This window comes from Protopterus annectens, chromosome 8.part0, assembly GCF_019279795.1.
Source record: "Protopterus annectens isolate FY-2018-M chromosome 8.part0, PAN1.0, whole genome shotgun sequence".
Taxonomy (NCBI): Eukaryota; Metazoa; Chordata; order Ceratodontiformes; family Protopteridae; genus Protopterus; species Protopterus annectens.
Genome location: NC_056741.1, coordinates 772,986,785 through 773,009,197, shown reverse-complemented (window position 1 = coordinate 773,009,197; position 22,413 = coordinate 772,986,785).

Genomic DNA, 22,413 nt, shown 5'->3' with positions numbered 1-22,413 from the left:
GGCGATCTCTGTCTAACGTACAGAGCCATGTCCAACCCAGAATTGTTGAACATGCTCCATCTTAGCAAAACCAGTGGTGTCCCATAGGGCTCAGTGCTGACTAGTGGTGTCCCATAGGGATCAGTGCTGGGACCCTTCCTTTGCACATTTACTTTTCTAATCTCAAGACCAGAAATCAAAATCTCTGGATGCCTAAGTTGGCTGATGACTGCAAACTGGGAATTATCGTCAAGTTCCCCTCTGTCTCTCAAACCCTTCGACAAGAACTTCCACTAATAAATACCTGGTATACTGAAAGTGAGCTCATATTAAATGCAAAAAGTGCAATAGTGTTACATTTTGCAGACAACACCTTACTTCAACATGAGAATGTTGTTAGGGGATCTTGGAATATGAGCTGATAATTCCCTCTCATTCAGTTTTCATATGGCAACAGTAGTCATGAAATCCTTCTATCTAGCACAGCTAATTACCAAGAGAATATAATCCAGATCTAGAAAAGTCATTGTTCCCCTTATACTCAGTACTGATCAGGCCTATATTTTTTTGCCCCCTTCATCCTGCAGCTAACCATCAGCTGCCATCAGCTCTTTACATTATTTACAAGGTCTTTTGGACCCATCTTAGCCTCTCCAAGGCTCAACCATATAAGAACATCAGAAATGGAAGAGAGGTTGAACTACAACTTTGAAAACTGAAATAAACAAGCTGGACAAACAAATTAAGGATAGTATGAGACAAGATCAAGTAAAAATTTGAAGAAAATTTTATATAAAGATATTGAGCGTAACAGGAAACCTTTTTATAGATACATAAAATGTGCAAGGAGTAAAGACATACAAATTGATAAACTGTATGTAGACTCTAACATTTATTCTCAGACACAACAGATTATAAACATATCTACAAAATCTTATGGAAAACAGTTTGGCTCCACAAAGGGTGTGATAAGTCATATTGTGACATCCAGGTAACCGCAGATACTGGAATCATATTAGAATATATTGAAAAAGAACTGCACAAACTGAATCCAAACAAAGCACAGTGAGGAGACAGAATTAATAATAATGACCTGAGTACACTTCAGCAAGAACTTACAGTATGGTTTTAAAAATAATCTCCAATCATATTTAGATATGTTACCAATACATGTAACTCCGTACGAATTGCAGAAAGAGTCATTACTAGGCATATTGCGGATGAAGTGCGAAGAGCACTTCTGGCTGTCATTAAAGATTGAAACAATACTAATTTCATGAACTTTAATTGTACTTTGACTTAGGAATGGGGACCATTCCCATCATGGTATTAGAAACCCAAAAGGTTTGGAGAAATTAAAATGTGAAATACCATATATCTATTATTTACTAGATCATATAAATATGGAGAGATTCCTCAAGATTGGAGACGTGCTTATTAAACATGCCTTTAAGGGAAAGGAGAGTAGGACAAACCCGGAGTCATATAGACCTATAAGTCTACTTGCATGTTGTGGAAAAATAATGGAGAAGGTAATATTGGATAAGTTATTGTCAGAATTGGATAGGTTGGGACTTGAAACCATATATCATCATGCATATGTTGAAAATAGATCTACTACCACCTGTAACATGATGTTCTATAACAATATAATAATAGCTATGAATGAAACATTGTGGTGTGATGTAATTTATATAGATTTAACCAGCATTTGACAGGGTCATACAGAAAACACTGATCAATAAATTAGAACATAGATGTACTCCTGATAAGATGGATGGCTGCATGGCTTACAAATAGAACATGGACAGCATCATACAGCAACTGGACAGGTGAAATTCTTGGTTATAGTCAGGGTGTCCCACAGGGCTCTGTTCTAGGCTCTTACTTGTTTAGATTGTATCTTTCAGACCTAACGTTTTCGTCTGATGTGTTCTACAGTTTATATGCAGATGACCTGAAACTGTACAAACTGATTACATGTGTTACAGATAAGGCATGTCTGCAAAATAACTTGACTAAATTGACTATTTGGGCAGAGGGGAATAGTAAGCTGATACATCAAAAATAAGCATATGAGATTTGGGAGACATAAACTGAAGAGTGAATATTTAATACAGCACACAGTGATTGAAACTGTAGATTAATTTAAGGACTTGGGTATATGGATAGATCCAGCTTTGAGTTTTTCTAATCATATCAACCAATTGGTTAATGATACTTATAGAACTATAGGTTATATAAAAAGATTTTAAAGTCTAGGAAATCAGAAATGATGAAGTCATTGTTTGTTAGTTACATTAGACCCAAAATTGAGTATGGAATAATAATATGGAAAACTTATAAGAAAACTAGCATGGGTAAACTGGAAAAGTACAGTGGAAATATAACAAGGGCATCCATGGATGTGAACATTTAAGTTATTATGAAAGACTAAAATATCTGAACTTGTACAGTGCCTCTTATAGATATCTAAGAGGAGATCCTATTCAGGTATATAGGGCATTTAGAGACAACTACCTCTGGGAATGTTTGGGGTTATCAAAAAGTAGTAAAGAATCATCAGACAACCTGTGTAGAAGATTCTATAGGAATGAGAAGTGTACCAGTTGGTTCTCTGAGACAGCAGCCGATGAATTGAACAGATTACCAAATTAAATTAAAGCATGTCCTCCCTGTGGTCGAGTGGTCTCCTAAAGACATGCGTGAATGGGCATGCCTTCGCTGAAGGTTGGGCGTCGGACTGGCAACTCGGCACCATAAAAAAATCTACTGCCATTCATTAGCAGACCGCAGTTCTGCTGTGGCGATCCCTAACTGGGAAAAGCTGAAAAGACAAACAACAATAACCAAATTAAATTAAAGCAAGTACTAGTTTAGATATTTTTGAGAACAGCCTTGGCAATTACTATAGGAACACATGTTTTGGTATATTGGCAGGCTAGAAGGGCATTAATACCCATGCTTAAAGTATGTGTATGTATGCATGTATGTGGATTTTCTTTTTTTAAATTATTGGTGCCACTAGTATGTTGATCATGTAGTCTGGTATCCTGTGTAGTAAACTGCTTCAAAATTTTTATGTGATGAACAGGGAGAGTTTAGAAAATTTTGCAAAGGGGTAAATCAAGCCTGAACATAGGAATATACTTCTAAAACAGGTATAGCATGTGAAGGAGCAAATCAAGCCTGAAAATAGAAACATACCTCCAAAAATAAATATATGATGTGAAGGAGTAAATCATGCCTGAAAATAGGTTATGTACATTCAAATAGAGTGTAATTGAGAAATGTGATAGTAACAACACATTCCATCTTGCTAGCTGCTGCCAACATGGCTCCCATGCAAAAGAGATTTAGTTTGTGACCAGTTAAGACAGAACACAATGTGACACTGTCTCTCAAGCTGGAGGGGGCTTCATAAATGAGCATGTGAAAATGACAGGCCACTAATGCAGATGCAGAAAACAGTATATGTCTGTGTCTTTGATGCTGCATTAACAAACCTTTTTTTTTTTTTTTTTTTTTTTGTTACAAAGAACACATCTGCTTCACATACATTCATTTTGTTTGGCTGTAGCCATAATTCTATTTATGATGTAGTACAGTTTGAAGTGCACTGGAATATATTTTAATGGACTTAATATAGCTTGTATACAGCCTCAGGGTTTATTCTTTCAGCCTTTATTTCAGTGTGACTCTTCTAGGACATTGCTTCTTCACTACTTCTGAGTTACCACTAGAAACACACATTGGCATCTATTGTATTATACCCAGTTTCTAAAGAAATAAAAATGCAATAAATAGCATTGTAATGGGGATGTCATACACATAAAATGCTTTATCGCTATAATTTGCATTAAGTGCTACACATACAATCAGTCAGGCACATCTACTTGGAAAGTGGTCTGTGAAAACTTTGCATTTTGATTGCTGTAGTTTCCCAAGTATGATAAAAGAAACTTGTTTGCTAGGCATTTTACTTTTACTTTTTTCCTAACAATTAAAATGAGCATTATTTTAAGCAATATCCCATTACAGATATTAATCTGGTGCATAACAGTAAGAAATATATAGCTACAGTCAGAGAAACAAAAAAAAAGTTGATGCTGCACTACGCAGCTCAGGGAAAATGGGCCATTTTGATGTACCATTGGCCATCACTGGCCACTATGTAATACTACTGACATCTATTGCATTTTATGCATCTGAAAGAATGAGTCATTGCAGTCAGAGGAAACCGTAAACTACTTAGCATTAACATCTTAGACTAACAGGTTTATTGTGTTATAAACAAAAACCCTTTATCTGTTTCATGCTACAATGTTTCCAACACTTCTCATTCCTTTGTGATCCTATTAAAAAATTCTGGTTTGTGTCTGTGTACAGAACTCAAACTAGACCCAGTTTTGCTCGACAACAGTGAGACTGCCAAATCCCAGTGCCAGCAGCCCGACTTATTTAGTTAGGTTAGTTTGTTTTTGCCTTGTTTATAAATAACTATCTCAAAAGATGGTTGGACTTTAGTGGTAATACTGCTCCATGACAGTACCATAATAACAAAAAGCTTATATATTTTTATATGGGTTTTTTTTTTTTGTCTTTCTGCAGGTCCAAATTATAATATCTGTAGTATACTCTAGTGTATGCTTTGCTATAATATCATAGCACTTGTATAATTTGTCATTGTAGAGCACAGCCTGTTGTGTGTTATTCCTTAATTTTGAACTGAAAACTTAAAAACCCTGTTGTGTATTATGGCTTAGTTTTTAACTGGTAAATTAAAATGCTGTTTCCATATTAAGTAATGTATTCATTCAGTGTGATATCCTAGCATCCCAAACCAAGTGAAAGCAACTACTCACAAAATCCACTTCAACATATAAAGATACTGTGAAGATCTCACATTCTGAGTGAAGACACAAATCCAAACTGCAGAGCTGTTGCTTATGAAATGTATTCAGCTGAAATGTACATTAATGACTGCCCCCTTATAAAAAAAACACAAAATAGCTCATTCAGTTTTGAAGTGGCACATCTTTGGTATGTTGCAACAATAATTACCATATACAGTGGTGCAGCCAAAGTGAAATCTGTTTATTTTCTTATGTGCCACTTGATCCTGTTTTGTACCAATGTGCCATTATATAATTGTAGCGTTGAAATCCAGAATCAAAGTCAGATTTATGCACACAGCACATACAATCAAATTTCCAGTCTTCCATGCAGCATGGTTTATTTATTTATTTAACATTTGTTTACTGGGAAAGTCTAATTGGGACAGAGCCCATTTTCAGTAGAGGCTCGGAGAGAAATGCTCCAGATACATATCTTTCGAATGTAGGAGGAAACCAGAGCACCCAGAGGAAACCCACGTGAACACAGGGAGGACATGCAAACTCTGCACAGAAGGCACCCCAGCCGTGAATCAAACCAGAGAAACTCTTGCTGTGAGGTAACAACACTAACCGCTGCACCACTGTGTTGCCCATAGTAACACTAGAAACCACAGTACAAGTGGCACATTAAAATTAGATACCACAGCTTTGGTCAACTTTATGTACTCCACGCAAGTGATTTTAGTGTCACCTGATGGCATCAGAAAAAAATATGCTTGACAAGCTGTATTTTATACAAACAAATTAAATGCATAAAGAAGAACATTAATGTCATTTAACAAAATGATTATGCATAGTATATGGTACATTGTGGTCTGAAGTGCAAAAAAGAAAAGAAAAAGATTTTGTTTTGAACTGAAATCATCCTCAAGCCTTGGTGGCTACCTTCACATAGTGGGCCCATTGTTTACTAAATCCCACCAAGATGAAACTGATATATATAGATTGTCATATATGCCATGGAAAAAAATAGAAAAAAAAATGGAAAAGCTGGGTACACTCGTCCCAGGGTAAAAAAGGGCCCAGAGCTGGCAAAAATACTAGGTCCAGAGCTGGTGGAATGACTAGTGCAAAGTCCTTCAAGGATGATGGAGATCTTGCTGCTGTGTTAGGCCCTGATCCAACAGATGATCTAAGAGCCCCCACTGTGGCAATAACAAGGAATAGGCCACAAAGGCTTAAGAACTGGTTAACCAGGCAAGATGCCTAGAAATGGAGAAATGGGTACTTGAGAGAAAAAAAAGAAATTATGTTTTGTTTTTTCTATGCAACTCACCCAGGGTTCCTGAAAAGGGGATACACTGCAAGAGCAAAGGAGAAGAGAAAATCACTGAACTAGAAAAATGGCAAATTTACAGATTCTAATTTAATGTCATTAATTGACCGAATAAAAACAAACAATATGTAGATAAAAAACATTGAGTGAGATGGAAAAGGAAGCAAAAATTAAGTGTTAAAGAGAAAAAGAAAAATGTCCACAGGTATTTGCAACATTAAAGAAAGTGTAATGGACTTGAGAGAAGAAGTGAGACCTCATATGGTGCATTTCATATGCAGGAAAGAAATCAACGTTAACTAATAATCGTAAAGCAAAGCAAAAATATTTGAAAATACTTTTAGGCAAAGGCACCCAAACATGGTAAATGTTACAAAAAAAGTGAACAGTAGCATGGAAGTCTAATGCAGTGGCAAGTAAGCAACTTGATACAGATATGGAAGAAATTTGAAATCAAGTGATATATCAGTTATGAAGTGAAGATTTTGAATGAGAATCCCAGATGCAAATGTCACTTCAGAATGGGGGTTCATTAAAACAGGTACAGCTTGAAGATGTGACAGAAGAAGTAGAGCAGTGCAGTGGTAGAGAAAATCACTTGTTAATTCAGTTAAATATGGAAAGCAGTAAATATGTTTCACAAAACAAAATACCACCATTATTTTAAAAACAATATATATTCCACATACAGGCAGAAAAAGTAGGAAACACAAACTCTCAATTAGAAAGAAAATAATTTAAGAGAAAACCTACTAGATTTGAAATAAATGGATAAACATAATGATATGTAAGAGACAGATGTTGCCAAAGGGGAATAAGACACAGAGTGACAAAAAATGAATAAGCCAGATTAATAAATTAATTGCAACCGTAAAGAAGAAGCCACACGATATAACAGAAATTAACAGAATACATTATTGTGCATCAAAACTAATAGCAGACAAAGTATTACCAAGAAAGCATAAATTAGTAAAGTAAAAAAAAGGAGTAAATAAATCACCGCCATGGAAGCACCGATTACAAATAATTGTGAAACAGTTAAGAAAAGAAGCATCATTACTGGAAGAATACAGAAAAGGAATTCAACATGAAAAATGTTAGAAAAGTGAATGAGCTAAAACAACAATGCAGCATAAAAACAGATCAGGGTTTGTGTTACACTACCTCTAACAATAAATGAAAAATCTCTGTGCAGACTGAAAAATTTGGAGATATACTAAGAAATATAAAGAAGGAATAACCCCTTAAAATATGTAGAAAGCTAGGAAAGAAAACTGCAGTAGCTATATATCACCAAGAACACACAAAATGAATGCATTTTGGTGAAATATCTATGAGGACCCTGTTGAGCACAAGAAAGAGGCTGAATCCATAAAAAAAAGTAAAAGAACAATTAAGAAATTTTGATATAAAATATATGGACTCTAATGAAGTAACTGCCACTGAGAGTGAGATAAAGTTAAGAAAGGCTCAGAAATGGAAAATGCCAGATCCAGATGCAGTACCTAACTTTTGGTTAAAGGTACAAACATTTTGCACTGTGATTTAGCCTTGAATAAAAACAACTTATATGTACAACCTGAAATAACAATGGAAAAAAACATACTCATACCTAAAAGTGAACCCGCAAATCATCCTAAGAACTATTGACCAATAACCAGTCTCCCAACGGCATATAAGTTATATACAAGAAGTGATGCAGAAAAAGTATATAATCGTTTCAATAAAAAATCAATCATGGCCGTAGAACAGAAAAGGAATAAAAGAGATCCAAATGGAAAAAAAGGGTCATGTTTTGTTAAACAAAGTCATAATGGAGACCTGTAAAAAGAATATGACTCTCAGTAAGGCATGGGTAGAGTACAAAAAATGTATTTGATATCATTCCTCAATCCTAGATTATGGAATGCTTACAAACATACAAGATTCATTACACATTAGAAAATTGTATTGTAGTTACTATGAAGAAATGGCAAACCACTTTGTTGAACCACAAAAAGGACAAATTGCTATCCAGGAAGGGAAAATCAAGCATGAAATATTTCAAGTTTTTTTTGTCACTTTACAGTTTTGTCTTGCTCTCTGTACATTAAGATGTTTACACAACAGCTTAGGTCACTGATTCAATCTGATTCCAAGAAAATCATCAAGTCAAAGGATATTGCATCTACTTTTTGTGGATGATCTAAAATTGTATAGTTCATCAGATAAACACCTGATCAGCAGCTACAAGCTGTTAAAACCTCCTTAGGTGACACAGGAATATCATTTGTTCTCAACAAATACACAAAAGCGAGATGAAAGAGGAAAACTGAAGAACTGAGAAAATATAAAACATGGGGAGAAATATGATATAAAAGATTTGGAACAAGAATGAGTATACAAATATCTTGGAATAGATAAAGGGTGAGCGATACAGCATGAAAAATGACAACAAAGCTCAGTAAGGAATATTTTAGAAGACTAAAATTAATACCAAAAACTGCTTTGACATCTAGGAATAAAGTTCAAGGTTTAAATCAACTTGCACTTCTTGTTTTTACTTACAACTTGATGGTTGATTGCCCACTAAAAGAGCTGGATAAGCTTGTTAGGAAAATAAGAAAATTGCTTCATGCCCATTAAATGATATACAATAATTAGTGTTTACAAAGATTATATATCCCACGGTCTGAAGGATGGATGGACCTCCTTGAAACTGACTATACATATAGGTCAGTGATTGTGGGACTGCACACATATTTATTGACATTATCAGATCAAAACATATTGAAAGTTCTAAAACATGAACAAGATGAGTCTAAGATGACCGATTTGATTATATTAACAGAAGCCTTTAGGAAACAAGTAGGCATCAAAACCCAACCAAATGTGAATAAAATCAGGTGGCAACTGAAACTGAGAAAAAGCAAAAGACTACAAAGAACAGGCTCAACAAAAAAAAGAAAAGATAAATAAAAACACCACAGATAAATCAAGAAGTATTGAGATCTACTGGAGCAACCGCATGTTGACCAAGAGTTGCTAGGTGAATTTAAACCAAACAATGAAAGGCTACTATTGAAAGGCCAAGACAATGGATTATTTACTAGATGGTTTGCAAAATCCATAGATGGGGTAAGAGATACAGACAAATGTATGTTTTGTGGTACAGAACTAGATACAGACATCTTTTTGCAGGCTGTGATACACTCATGCTTGAAAGGTTGTATACTGAAAGAATAACAATGTGGCAAGGTTGTTACACCAAAGACTTAAACATTACAACAATGAGGCAGCTGAGAGACACTGGAAACATGAACCACAAAGGATTATTAAAAATAATGAATTAGAACATGGGATCATCCTACATCAGCAGATAAGAAAGTAGACGTAAACAGAACAGATATTGTTGTTTAAGAGAAAAGACCGAAATAGCATTGATTATTGAAATTAGTCACCCAGTTACTACAGTGTCTTATGAACTAAAATGAATACATTTTTTAAATATCAAGACTTGCAAGCAGAAACTGGGGCAATGTGGAATAAGGATAAACAGATAGTTCCAGTTGTAGTAGGAGCAACTGGGCTAATAAAAAGAATTGTCAAACATATCTAAATATGCTACCAATAACTGTAGCCCCTTATGAACTGCAAAAAGAAGCAATTCTGAGTACATTGCGGGTGCTGAGAAGAGCATTTGTATCAAATGTCAAAGACTGAAGCAAAAGTGATTTCATGAACTTTAATTATGGTCTGACCTAGGAATGGGGTCCAGTCCCATCAAGGTGTGTAAATTCTAAGCATTTGCAGAAATTAAACCAAGACATTGTGAAGTTCTGTTTACCGTAACTGCAATGACAAACCTTTCTTTCAATAAATAAAAATCAGAAAATAAATAGTATACCTCAGTTAACAATCCAGAAGCTTGAAACATCACCAGTAGTATTCAGTTTTTTACAAATTGGGACAGCAAGTATGGAACTACAGGGAAAAATGGCACTTCTCGAGCATCAAAGTTACTGGCTAAGACTCCTTAAAACTCAGAAAAAAGAACCACAAACTGTAGCCAATCTCCATTGAGACTTTAAAATAATCAAACACTTATAACTTGTTTAAAAATTGGCACTTCTTTATTGAAAAATAAAAAAATATTAAATAAATGAGTCCTTTTGCCATTAGCAGAGCTTTAACAGATCGCAGCTTGTAACCTTGTTGCTCAAGAAGTACCAGTTTCCCTGTGGTTTAATATATATATATATATATATATATATATATATATATATATATATATATATATTATTTTTTTTCTGTTGTTCTCTTTCTTTTCTTTCAGGTACAAGGAATAAGTGCAGCATTTGTCCTGTGAAACCAGGGGCTAGTGAAATGATTTCTTGGTGAGTAAGTTCTGTCTCATATGTAAATGTAAATATGTATATGTAGGGGAATTTTTTCAGCATCCTTTTCTGCACTTTAATATTGACTTTAACTTTTATGCTGACTACAGGGCTAAAAACGTAGTATATTTCAGCTTCTGTAAGATGTGTTATGCCTATTACATTGGTAAAACCAATCACATGCTGAAAGGTAGGATGCTGGAGCACTATAGGGATATACATAATATTAAAGAAACTAGCACTTTGGCACAACATATTTAAAAGAAGGTTTGAATCATAGTTTTAGTTTCTTTGTATTAGAAGTTTTAGATGAAGGTAAGAGGTGAGGAGACTTTAAAAATAAAACAGAAGTGGCAGAACAAAAATGGATAATTAAACTTCAGGTAGCTAGACCTCCGGGACTGAATGCAAAAGTCTCCTTAAAATCCTTTCTGAAAGAGAGACCCTTGAAGCACTAAATTGAGATGAATTATTTTATTATCTTAAGGAAATTGATTTTAACTTTATGTGCATGACACTGTGTCTTTAATATGTTAATTGATTTGTGATGTCACTAATTGAAATGTTTTTAAATGATACTGTATTTATGAGAGTGCATGTCTGATGAAGCGGTGAATACCATGAAAGTGCTAACATCTTTATTAAATTTTCATTTTTTGTTTACCTGCTGTGAGTAACCAAGTTATTTTTACTATTTTTCCACTTATTGTTACCTATATTGGTTAAGCTGCAAGTGAGCCATTTTCTTCAATTCATTTAGCACATGCACGACTCTGGCCTTCCTGAAACTGACTATCACCATCCCCCCAACAAAAGCATTTGATTCCTCAGAAGGTATTGGTTACAAAAATTCACTACAGTTTATAACAATGTATTTTCAGTTGCACAACACTCCCTTATTTTACCAAAGGCATATATAGCATTTCTGTCTTTTTGTTGTTGTTGTTGTTGTTGTTGTTGTTGCAGGATGGATACCTTCTCTATTTTGCAGCCAGAATTTTAACATAATTATTTCCTTATTGTCCTTGCCTTTACATGCATTTACAGTTACATGTTCCATTTCCTAATAACAGTATTAAGAAGTACAAGATAAAACGCAGGATGGGGGAAGGTGCTTGCGTAACCGCAGCTGTAAGGGAAAGCCTATTAAGAAGTAATATATATTACAGTCCTTTAAAGCACAATACACACACATTCAGGTTCAATATCCCATTCTTTTTTTCTCTTATTTTTTCACAAGTGCTGAGGAAATAGAATATCACTGGGAGACGTACTAACAGAGGGTGGAGAGATTAGTCTCACAACCCAGTAAGTATGGGTTTATATCAGGAAGGAAATAAGGGATTGATATATAAAATAAAAATAGAATTAAACTGAATAATTATGCAACCACAGAGTTCAACCTGTCAGGCTGTCATACTTACAGTTTTAGTAAGTGGTCAATAAATGTATTCAGCCAGGTTTCTGGAATTTTACTACACTGAATAAGTCATGTGAGCAGGATTAGAGTATTACACAGATGAATAATTTTGAAGAGAAAACATACAAGACCCCGAACCAGTGGACCTGGTTGAGGTTTCAGTTGAGAGAGATATGGAGAAGTGTTGGGTACCTTATGAATCCGTCCTCCAGTTGGTGCAAAACTCAATGTCATGGTCAGCTGTGACCACCAAACCACCAGAAGCCTCAAACTCTTCAACATCAGGGTCACCCCACACAGGTCCATCAAGCCAGGAGGATATCTGAGACTGTCCAGACAGGGCTGGCACTAATTCCATGGCCCTCTTTCCCTTCCTTTTCTGTCTGACTGCCATCTATATGTCTTGTTTCCTCCTGCTACTCTCAACCCACATAGTATTCATGTATGTCTTGTCTGTTTTTCATGGTTATGTGTTAAATAAATCCTTGACTCTTCCCTAAACCTCTCTCCTGCACACTCGGCCCTTGTTCCATCCCCAACTTCCCTTATTAAAAAAAAATAAAAAAATGAGAGTCTGCCCCCACAAAAAGAAAAAAAATATTACCCATCCTTCAAAACCTATTACAGCCAAGTGGCCTCCAGGCATTTCTGCAGTTATGCCATCAAGTATTGCTTATTCATATTTGCATTAATAATTCCAAACCAATGCTATATACAAGGTATGACAAGAGGATGTACTGCCAGCCATGCCAGGTAGAAGTAGGGCAGTGGAGATATGACTTCTGCCAGCACAGCTAGCTGGAATTTTGTAAATAATTGCATGTCATTAGTATATCAAACTGATCTGTACAGATGCTTGTGGTAAAAATCTATTTGTGAGATTTGCTTGTGTTAATTGTGTTAAAATGTATCAACAGTGTAGTCTGCTGAAATAAAGAGAAATGTACATGAATTATCGTATCTGAATTAAATGTATATGTTTTAATAGAGGACACTGGCACAGCAATGGTTAACCAGCTGGCTTATTTTAAGAAAAATTAGGGAAATGTTAAATCATTGAACAGCACCCCACAGGGCTAAGTAGGCCCGGAGATGGTAGATCTGTGAGCAGCTATCATCTTTTAACTAAAGTCCTGTCTCAAACTTCAAAAGGAGATATTGTGGGAACCTAGAGTCAGGTGACCAGATGAGATCATTGTGCAAGTCATCTTGGATATTATATTTTACAAGGAGTAATCTCAGAGAATAGAGTATTCTGTTTGGAAGACTGACATGAAAGACTACTCACGTACTTCATCTTGCCTTACCCAAGTAAGTTATTAGGGAACAGTATAATTCTCTTAGATTCAGTCAGGAATATAGTGAAGCTTAGTTTAGAGATTATTTTCCTTTATTTGTATGAGTCTGTCCATCAATGTTGTTTTCAATATTTTCTGTGATTTGAACTCTGTAGTTTACTGTGGATATATATTTATTATTTTCTTGTTCTTTTATTATTTATTATTAAATATATAACTTTTCATTCTGGCTGGTCCTTTTTAGAAAGTATTAACCTTTGAGAGTACATATATTTATTTGGTGACACTGTGTGGGCCATTCCAGAAGGCCTAGCCATCTTGGTGAACTACTACCATTTGTATTAGTATTAATATCACACAATATAATTGGACACCCTTTGTTAAGGGTCTTAGAGTAGCTGATTAAGGAGAGTCTGGTGGCAGTGAATCTACCTTATAGTCTGGGCAGAAGGGGGCACAGCTAGTAAACCTGTGCCAGTCTTTCCCAGGTGTGTGTGTGTGTGTGTGTGTGTGTGTGTGTGTGTGTGTGTGTGTGTGTGTGTGTGTGTGAAAATTAAATCTTAAAGAGCATGTGTGTGTCTCAGCTACTTGGGGCAGGGACGCGAAGCACTGGGTTTATAGAGAGGGTGCTAGAGGACTTGGCTTGGACACTCGGCTAAGGACCTAAACCTACAGCTGTACCAGTGGGGAGTCTTATTGGGAATCTGGAAGGAGACAGACATAGAGACATCCAGACCCCAGGCTGAGTGTTTTCCCTGTGTGCACTTGAGGGAAATTGTACTTGATGCAGAGATGTCTGCATCTGGAAATACTGAGTGCATCCATTTGTATTCCAAGTGCACGTCCCTCTCCAGTGTCAGTGGCGAGAATTCAGGCTCCTTGATTACTGGCCCAGTGTGGGGATGACACATACTGGTGACTATCACATATTGGCAGCAGTGGTGGGTATCATACAAGGTATCATAAGATTTCATCTTAAAGCATACACAATGGCAAACACAATTGTATTAATAATTGACCTGTGTCTAATGCGTCTAAAGATGTATTGAAATTTGTTTGCATACTGTTTATTTGTATTGTAATAATTTTCATATTTCTGTAAATATTTTAGCATTACAACATTCAGATAGAACTGCATAGCCTCATTATGAAATCTCACAGCTGTGTGAAGAAAATCCTGCTGGCATTATGTCTTGCTTAAATGGTTACTCAGATAGCATAAGCTGTTTATACAACATTATAAAATGAATATTCACTGCCATTATTTTGGCTTATAAAATCCACTTTAAAGCATTGAACTGAATGAACATCATTAATGTTAAGATTAATTTATCCTGAATAGTCTGCCATTTACAGTTTTCTAAAACACTTATGGTTCCGGAGGTATGAATATTTGTTTGAACTGCAAGGTGAAAAATTCATTTTTAAAGGCTCAAGCCACACCCACTGGGAGTTAAAAGTATACACTCAAGAGAGCTATACTGGAGGGAATGAATTAATGTGTTACTTTTGTGTTTTCCTTATTTTACCAACTATTCTATCTTCCTCCTTTCCAGCCTTATAAAAGCCACAATCCATATAAGGACATCTTCAGAGTGAAAAAAAGTCTTTAAAAAAGGTTTGATGAGCTCCAAGCCACTGGCAGCGAGCCATAACCAGAGCAAAATCAACCAGAATATCCCTACAGATCTGCACAGCTTATTCATCATAGTTACTTGCCAAAAATAGACAACAGCATTTATGAATTTCTATACTGATTTTTCAGCATGTAACTAAATTCTCATCTTGTCAATTTACACCAGTGCAGATGTGCCAAAATATACTGGGCATTCCCTCCCAAAGGTGAGAAGTTGTAAACCCAACGCCGCTTCATTGCACTTTGATGATTTAAATATAGCAGCAGCATCGGTCAAAGACTCCCTTTATGCATCTGTGAATCATGGGACTATGAATACCACCTTTATGATTCATAACTCTTGGGAAACCCTCTGAACACCATTACCATACTATCCAAAGTGCCACGTGGCTTCCAGCGGTTGCTAGAATCAGTTACCTACTTAACACTGCTGCTTGCAAGATTTTTAAAGAATGCTACTGTCCTCCTCTTGATAATACATGAATTGTTCATAGTGCAGCTTATTTTCTTCATAGTATCACCAATCTCAGACTTCACAAGCCACATTTTTTTTAGATTCTTGTCAAAGATCCTTTCACCAACTTATCCCAGCAACTTGGCATAGTGTCCCCAAGTAACTATATGACCATAACAATGCATTGCTTGTCTTGCCATTGTAGCTTGCCTGGAGTGACAACACTTATTGGCTACATTTTTAAACAAAAGGAAATTGTCTGTACACCAACAGAGAAAACAACATTTGCACATAATTTTACTAAAGTTTGTTTTCTGTTGTGGTAAGGGTATTATTTAGTTATTATTATTAATTTTTTATTTATTTATTTTTTATTTCTTATTTTTTGCTTTAACTAAACAGCTTGTAGACCTGAAATTCTATTGGCTGCAAGTTGTAGTATCTCATTTGTCTGGCTTCTTATAGCATCTGTATTGATTTTTTTATCAAGCCCTACTACCCGTTGCCTTCCATGGTTTTAAAAGACAGTATCTCTAGCTTCTGCCCCTTATGATAATCTGACTACAAAAGTCCCTCACTTCCCTCTTTCATTACTATTGCCAGTTGTGTAAGATGTTTAAGTACTTTTTCCCATCCATTGTTTCATATAGATTTATAATACTTTCTTTAAACACTTTTATTGAATTATCACTTCTGACATAGGCAAACTTAAATGTATACAAAATAATTCAAACCATATTAACAAGTTTATATTTACAATCATTATAATCACATATATTGTTATGTAACATATATTCTAAGCCACAGTATATAAATTATTCAGTAACTGCCTTCTCTTAAACCTCATTCCTTCTGCAAAATATTTTCTTCATGAATTGTTCCAAAAATGTTTATTTTTAAACAAGAAACATCTTTATTAAATTATCACTTATGACATAGGCAGTCATAGAGTTATAAAAATGAAAACAAACCATACTGACATATTTTTAGTTGCAAACATTACACATCACTTATAATCTATCCAGACCTTGTCAGTCAAACATTACATAACTCATTCAAATCCCACCTTATTTTAAACCTCATTCCTCCTGTAAAACATTCTGCATGCATTGGGTCCACCACTCACATTTTTTCTATGTATGTTTTTCTATGCCTACCCTTTTCTAAACATCAGGTTGCCAGTTGTTTTACCTCATTTACTATATTCACTACTTCTAGTACAGTTGGCCAACACACTGAGTTCCATTTTTTAGTAATTGCTTTTTTGGCAGCCTCCATTATTAGACTCAGCAAGGCCTTACTATGTCTAGGCAATTCCAATTCTGTATCATAGCTCAAAAAATTCCTTTGTTTTACCAATTTGCTCACCCAGTTTTTCTGATAGAGGAGTCTGCAGGGAATTTTGAAAGTCTGGCAATTCATTACACTCCTAAAAAATATGTTCCCAATTATCTCTTTCTTCCCCATCACACCTCCAACATTTGCTATCTACCTGAGGAAAATTTATTTGGAATCTACTTGGGGTATAAAAATACTTATGTAAACACTTCAAAGCAAAGATCCTAAATCTTCTAGACTTTGTTGCATATTGGGAGTCGTACATATACATTGTTTCTTTATGAATTGCTTATCCAACCCTTTCTAACCTCCTCTGATTGATTCTTATAGTTATCATGCAGTATTTTATATGCTCTGCTAATCATCCATTTTTAACAGCAGCTTAAGTGATAGATTCTACTACAAACTCTACCAGTACTGGTCTTTTGCTTAGGATCCCCCTATTTCTTTCTCTTTGCCTATACTCTGATATCAATCCTTGATAGGTAAGGCAATCTCTAGCATGCAGTCCAATTAAATTATTGGCCTCTTCCTTTTCTATTACCTTTTCATCTCTAATTATTTGCTCCCAATACCTTGGTTCCTTTGCCAGTTTTCTCTGGTAAATTCCAGATCCCGCTTGTCTATTGCCTGTATCCCTAATTGCAGTCATCCCTATTGGCAGAATCTCCTTTCTCCAGTCCGATGCTGGCTTAGTTCTTAAATCCTTTCTGATACTTTATGAATATAATATAATATTTAGTATTATTATTGTTATTCTCCTTAAAGATCTGCATACAAAATTTCAGTCTTTCCTTGTTTCTTACACTCCCTCCATGCTTCATCATCATCCCTTTCCACTTTGAATTATAGCTTTCTGCTTGTGCTATGTATAGGAGCCTTAACTGTGTAGCTCTGAAAAAAACATTCAAATCAGGTAATCCTAAACAATATTGTTCTCTTAGAAGGATCAGCTTATGCCACTGGGTTATTGCCATCTTCCCCTTCCAAATAAAATCATTCAACTCTTTATTAATTGCTATCCACACCATATCCTCTGGTTGATAAAAATATGTCTGACCTGTGTATAACACTAAAGGGACTAAAAACATTTTGACTGCTTGTATCTTGCTATCCATATTTATAAACAGAGCTTCCATTTTCTCAGTTTTTGTATTATCTTTTGTTTAGTCTCTTCCCACATATCCTTAGTTGCCATAACAGAATCCTTTTTAATCCATACTCCTAAGTACTTCATTTTATCATGTCCCTATAAATATGGGTATTGCTGAACCAATTCACGTTAGTAGTGGTATTCAAAAAAGGATTTGAAACATAACCTTATCAAATTTTTTGACCAGGTCTCTAAATTAACACATTAACATCATCTCCTATGTTACAGCAAAAAATTTCACAGGAACTCTACACCCGTTTAGATAATTGTATAGAGCTTGCAGTTCCAAACTGAACAAAATATAACAGAAAGTTTAAAAAAAACATCTTGGTGGTTCACTGACATAAATAAGCTTTGTAATAAAATAAAAAAAACTCCTTAAGTTATACAAAAACCCTCATATCAGGTACAGTATTAGAAATATTGCAAACAATGTGAAAGTACTACCAGAAACAGCCCATGAACATAGGTTAGCATCTAAGCTAATAACAATTATGAATAATTTTTTGTTATATTCAGAAACTAATTTCTAAACTAAATAAATTAGCATATTGTTATATCTGTAAGTATGTTTTTCTTTTTTTCATTTATGTGATCCTATTTACCCAAGCTGTGCCTGCAAATGGTCCATTGAGATCAGTACATTACCCAGATAAACAAACATAAATAAAGTAAATAAGTAAATAAACTAATGAATAACACCCAACATTACTCTCAACTTATTCATAATGGCACCACCTATTCAGAACCAACAGACATTCCCAGCATACTACCAAACAAATTCAGTGCAAATTTTACCCAAAAGCTCTTCCCAAAAGTTTCACATACCTCTAAATCCCTTAAACCTGTTGTCATCACTAAGGAACACATACTGAAGGTACTTTCTAAGACTGCAAATAAGTCATCTATGGACCTAACAATGTATCTGATTGTTTAGCACTCACCAGGCTGAACAAGGAGAAGGTTACTGTCAGCTGCCTCTCGGGTGCTCGGATCCACCACATAACACAGGCACTTAGGTCACTCCAGAACAAGTACAAGTATGACGCTGTCATTGTACATGTTGGTGTGAATGATCTAAGACGTACCTCCCTGGACTACATGAAAAGAGACATTGAGGGGCTCTCTGATCATGTAGCCCAAGCTGGTATGACTCTGACCTTGAGTAGCATACTACCATCACCTAGAATGATACCACAATACAAAGACAAAATGATCAATTTCAACAATTGGCTAAGCTTCTGGTGTCATTCTAAGGGGATCCAGTGTCTGTCTGCCTGGGATGACATGATAGACAAGCCTCGCTGTTTTGCCAGAGATGGGTTGCACCTGTCACCCCTAGATTTTTGAATACTGGCCAAGACTCTTGCTGTCCCATAGTGCCTTTTTTAGGCAAGGCTCAAAGGACAAACCAGCCACCGTAACCAGCACAGGTAACCAAAAACTAAGGGTAATGCTACTCAATGCCAGAAGTCTCAACCTCAAAATGCACACACTCAAGGCTCTCCTCAGCATGGAGAAAATCAATTTTTGTGCAGTGACGGAAACCTGGTTCAAGGCTCAAGAGAGCACCCCTGCACTGCCAGGTTATAATTCATATCATACCTTCCGGCCTCAGTTACCAGATCACAGTACAAAGGGCGGAGGTGTATCCATATTCATCAAGGATACCCATATCTCCAGGTTAGTAGCACAGCATGATGCCCCAGAGATCATCCATGCGCAACTATCAGCAGGCAAAACCACATTTCAACTTGTAGCCGATTATAGAGCGCCCACCATGTCCCAAGATGCTCACTCTGCATTCCTTGAGACATTGGAAAATATAAAGGTCCTACCCAACACCATAATCTTGAGTGATTTCAACTACCCTGGTATAGACTGGGTGAACTACCAATGTTCCAACTCCTATGCTCAGCGATTCATAGAATTTATAAATTCAAATGCCCTTGAACAACTAGTATGTTCCCCCACTAAAGGGGACAACATATTGGATTTAATCATCACAAATATGGGCGCCCATTGTACCACACCTGTTATCTCCCCCTCCTTGGTCAGATCCGACCACAAACTGATAATCCTGGACATCCTCACTCCTCCACCTCCCCCAATCAAAGAAGCCATAGTCAAAAACCTTTCCAAAGCAAACTTCAAACTACTTGCATCCGAAGGATAATGATATCCAGCATGTGGAATCCTACACCAAGGCACTCTATATGCATCTTCAGGATTGCATGGACCGTGCTATCCCAAATAAAACCAAGACTCTTTCCTCAAGCAAGAAGAAACCAGTCTGGTGGATCTGGGCCATAAGTAAACTTTACAATAAAAGGAGGAGACTTATACAAAAAAGGCCAAAACTCAAGTAGAAAAATCATCCTGATCAGCATTAGTAAGAAATTGAGGGCCCTCATCAAGTCAACTAAAGCTAATTTTGAAAAAAAAGTTGCCAAGGATGCCAAGGATAACCATAAGGCCTTCTATGGCTACGTCAAAAACCTAAATGGCAACGCTCAGGTCTGTTCTGAGCTAGTACAAAATGGAACAAAATACACTGACCCTTCTGACATTGTCAACATCTTGGCTGACAGGTTCAGTGCAAATTTCTCCCCCCCTCACCACCTACAGGGCCTATTACCATTCTAGGGGATTGTGTAAGTCCAATTATTACTGATACATTGGTTAACAAGGCTCTATCTAAAGCTAAAAACACTGCCTCCATGGGACCAGATGGTGTCCCAGGCTGTGTTATATGCGCGCTCCAAAAGGAATTAACCCCGCATCTTAATACCCTGTTCAGTCTCAGCCTCTTCACAGGATATGTGCCCATAGAATGGCGCATGGCAGTGGTGGTCCCACTACACAAAGTTGGGGCCACAACTGTCCCTGGGAACTACTGACCAATAAGCCTGACCAGTCTGATCTGTAAGGCTATGGAGTGAATTATTATGGAACTCATAAATGGAGAGATTCGGAACCGCCAGTCGCTGGACCCCACACAGTTCGGCTTCGTCAAGGGCAGATCATGCCTCCTGAACCTGGTGGATTTCTTTAAGACAGTTACTCAGGCTATAGATAAGGGAAAGGAGGTACACACGGCTTACCTTGACCTTGCTAAAGCATTTGACACCATTCCCCATTCGGGTATTATTGATAAGCTCACCAGCCTGGGCATAAACCCTTATGTCACAAGATGGATCGCAAACTGGCTCTCAGACAGATCCCATAAAGTAAGAGTAGCGGGATCTATGTCCAAATCCAGACCAGTAACGAGTGGTGTGCCTCAGGGCTCTGTCCTGGGGACCCTCCTGTTTGGCATATACTTCTCAGAAGTACAGGCAAGCACGGAAGGGCTTTGGCTGACTAAGTTTGCATACAACTGTAAACTGGGTGCTATAATAGAGTTGCCGGCTGACATGGAGATCCTCCAGAAGGGCCTAAATGAGACTGATGCATGGTGTCAAAGCCATGGTCTCAAGCTAAATGAAAAAAAATGTGAAGTAATCCCCTTTGGAAAAAACAGAGTACCCGCAAACTACAACATAGGAGGTAATCCCCTGAAATCTGAAGAAGAAATAAGGGATCTAGGGACCCAAGTAGATATTCAGCTTTCCTTTGATAACCATGTTGCCAAAGTGGTTAGAAAATCCTTCTATGTGACCCATCTGATCACGAAAGGGTTCGCATCAAGATCTAAGGAAGTAATGGTGTCCCTCTACTCTTCCCTCATCAGACCCATTATTGAGTACAATGCATCAATTGGAATATACCTGGCTAGACATCTCCAGCAGCTGGAGAGACCACAAAGGCACCTAACCAAGAGGATTACTGGCCTCAAACAGTTGCCCTATGCATCATGATTGAAAAAGCTAAGACTGCTCTCTGTTGCATACCGCTTTCACAGAGGTGATCTCTGTCTAACGTACAGAGCCATGTCCAACCCAGAATTGTTGAACATGCTCCATCTTAGCAAAACCAGTGGTGTCCCATAGGGCTCAGTGCTGACTTGTGGTGTCCCATAGGGATCAGTGCTGGGACCCTTCCTTTGCACATTTACTTTTCTAATCTCAAGACCAGAAATCAAAATCTCTGGATGCCTAATTTGGCTGATGACTGCAAACTGGGAATTATCGTCAAGTTCCCCTCTGTCTCTCAAACCCTTCGACAAGAACTTCCACTAATAAATACCTGGTATACTGAAAGTGAGCTCATATTAAATGCAAAAAGTGCAATAGTGTTACATTTTGCAGACAACACCTTACTTCAACATGAGAATGTTGTTAGGGGATCTTGGAATATGAGCTGATAATTCCCTCTCATTCAGTTTTCATATGGCAACAGTAGTCATGAAATCCTTCTATCTAGCACAGCTAATTACCAAGAGAATATAATCCAGATCTAGAAAAGTCATTGTTCCCCTTATACTCAGTACTGATCAGGCCTATATTTGTTTGCCCCCTTCATCCTGCAGCTAACCATCAGCTGCCATCAGCTCTTTTCAATATTTACAAGGTCTATTGGACCCATCTTAGCCTCTCCAAGGCTCAACCATATAAGAACATCAGAAATGGAAGAGAGGTTGAAC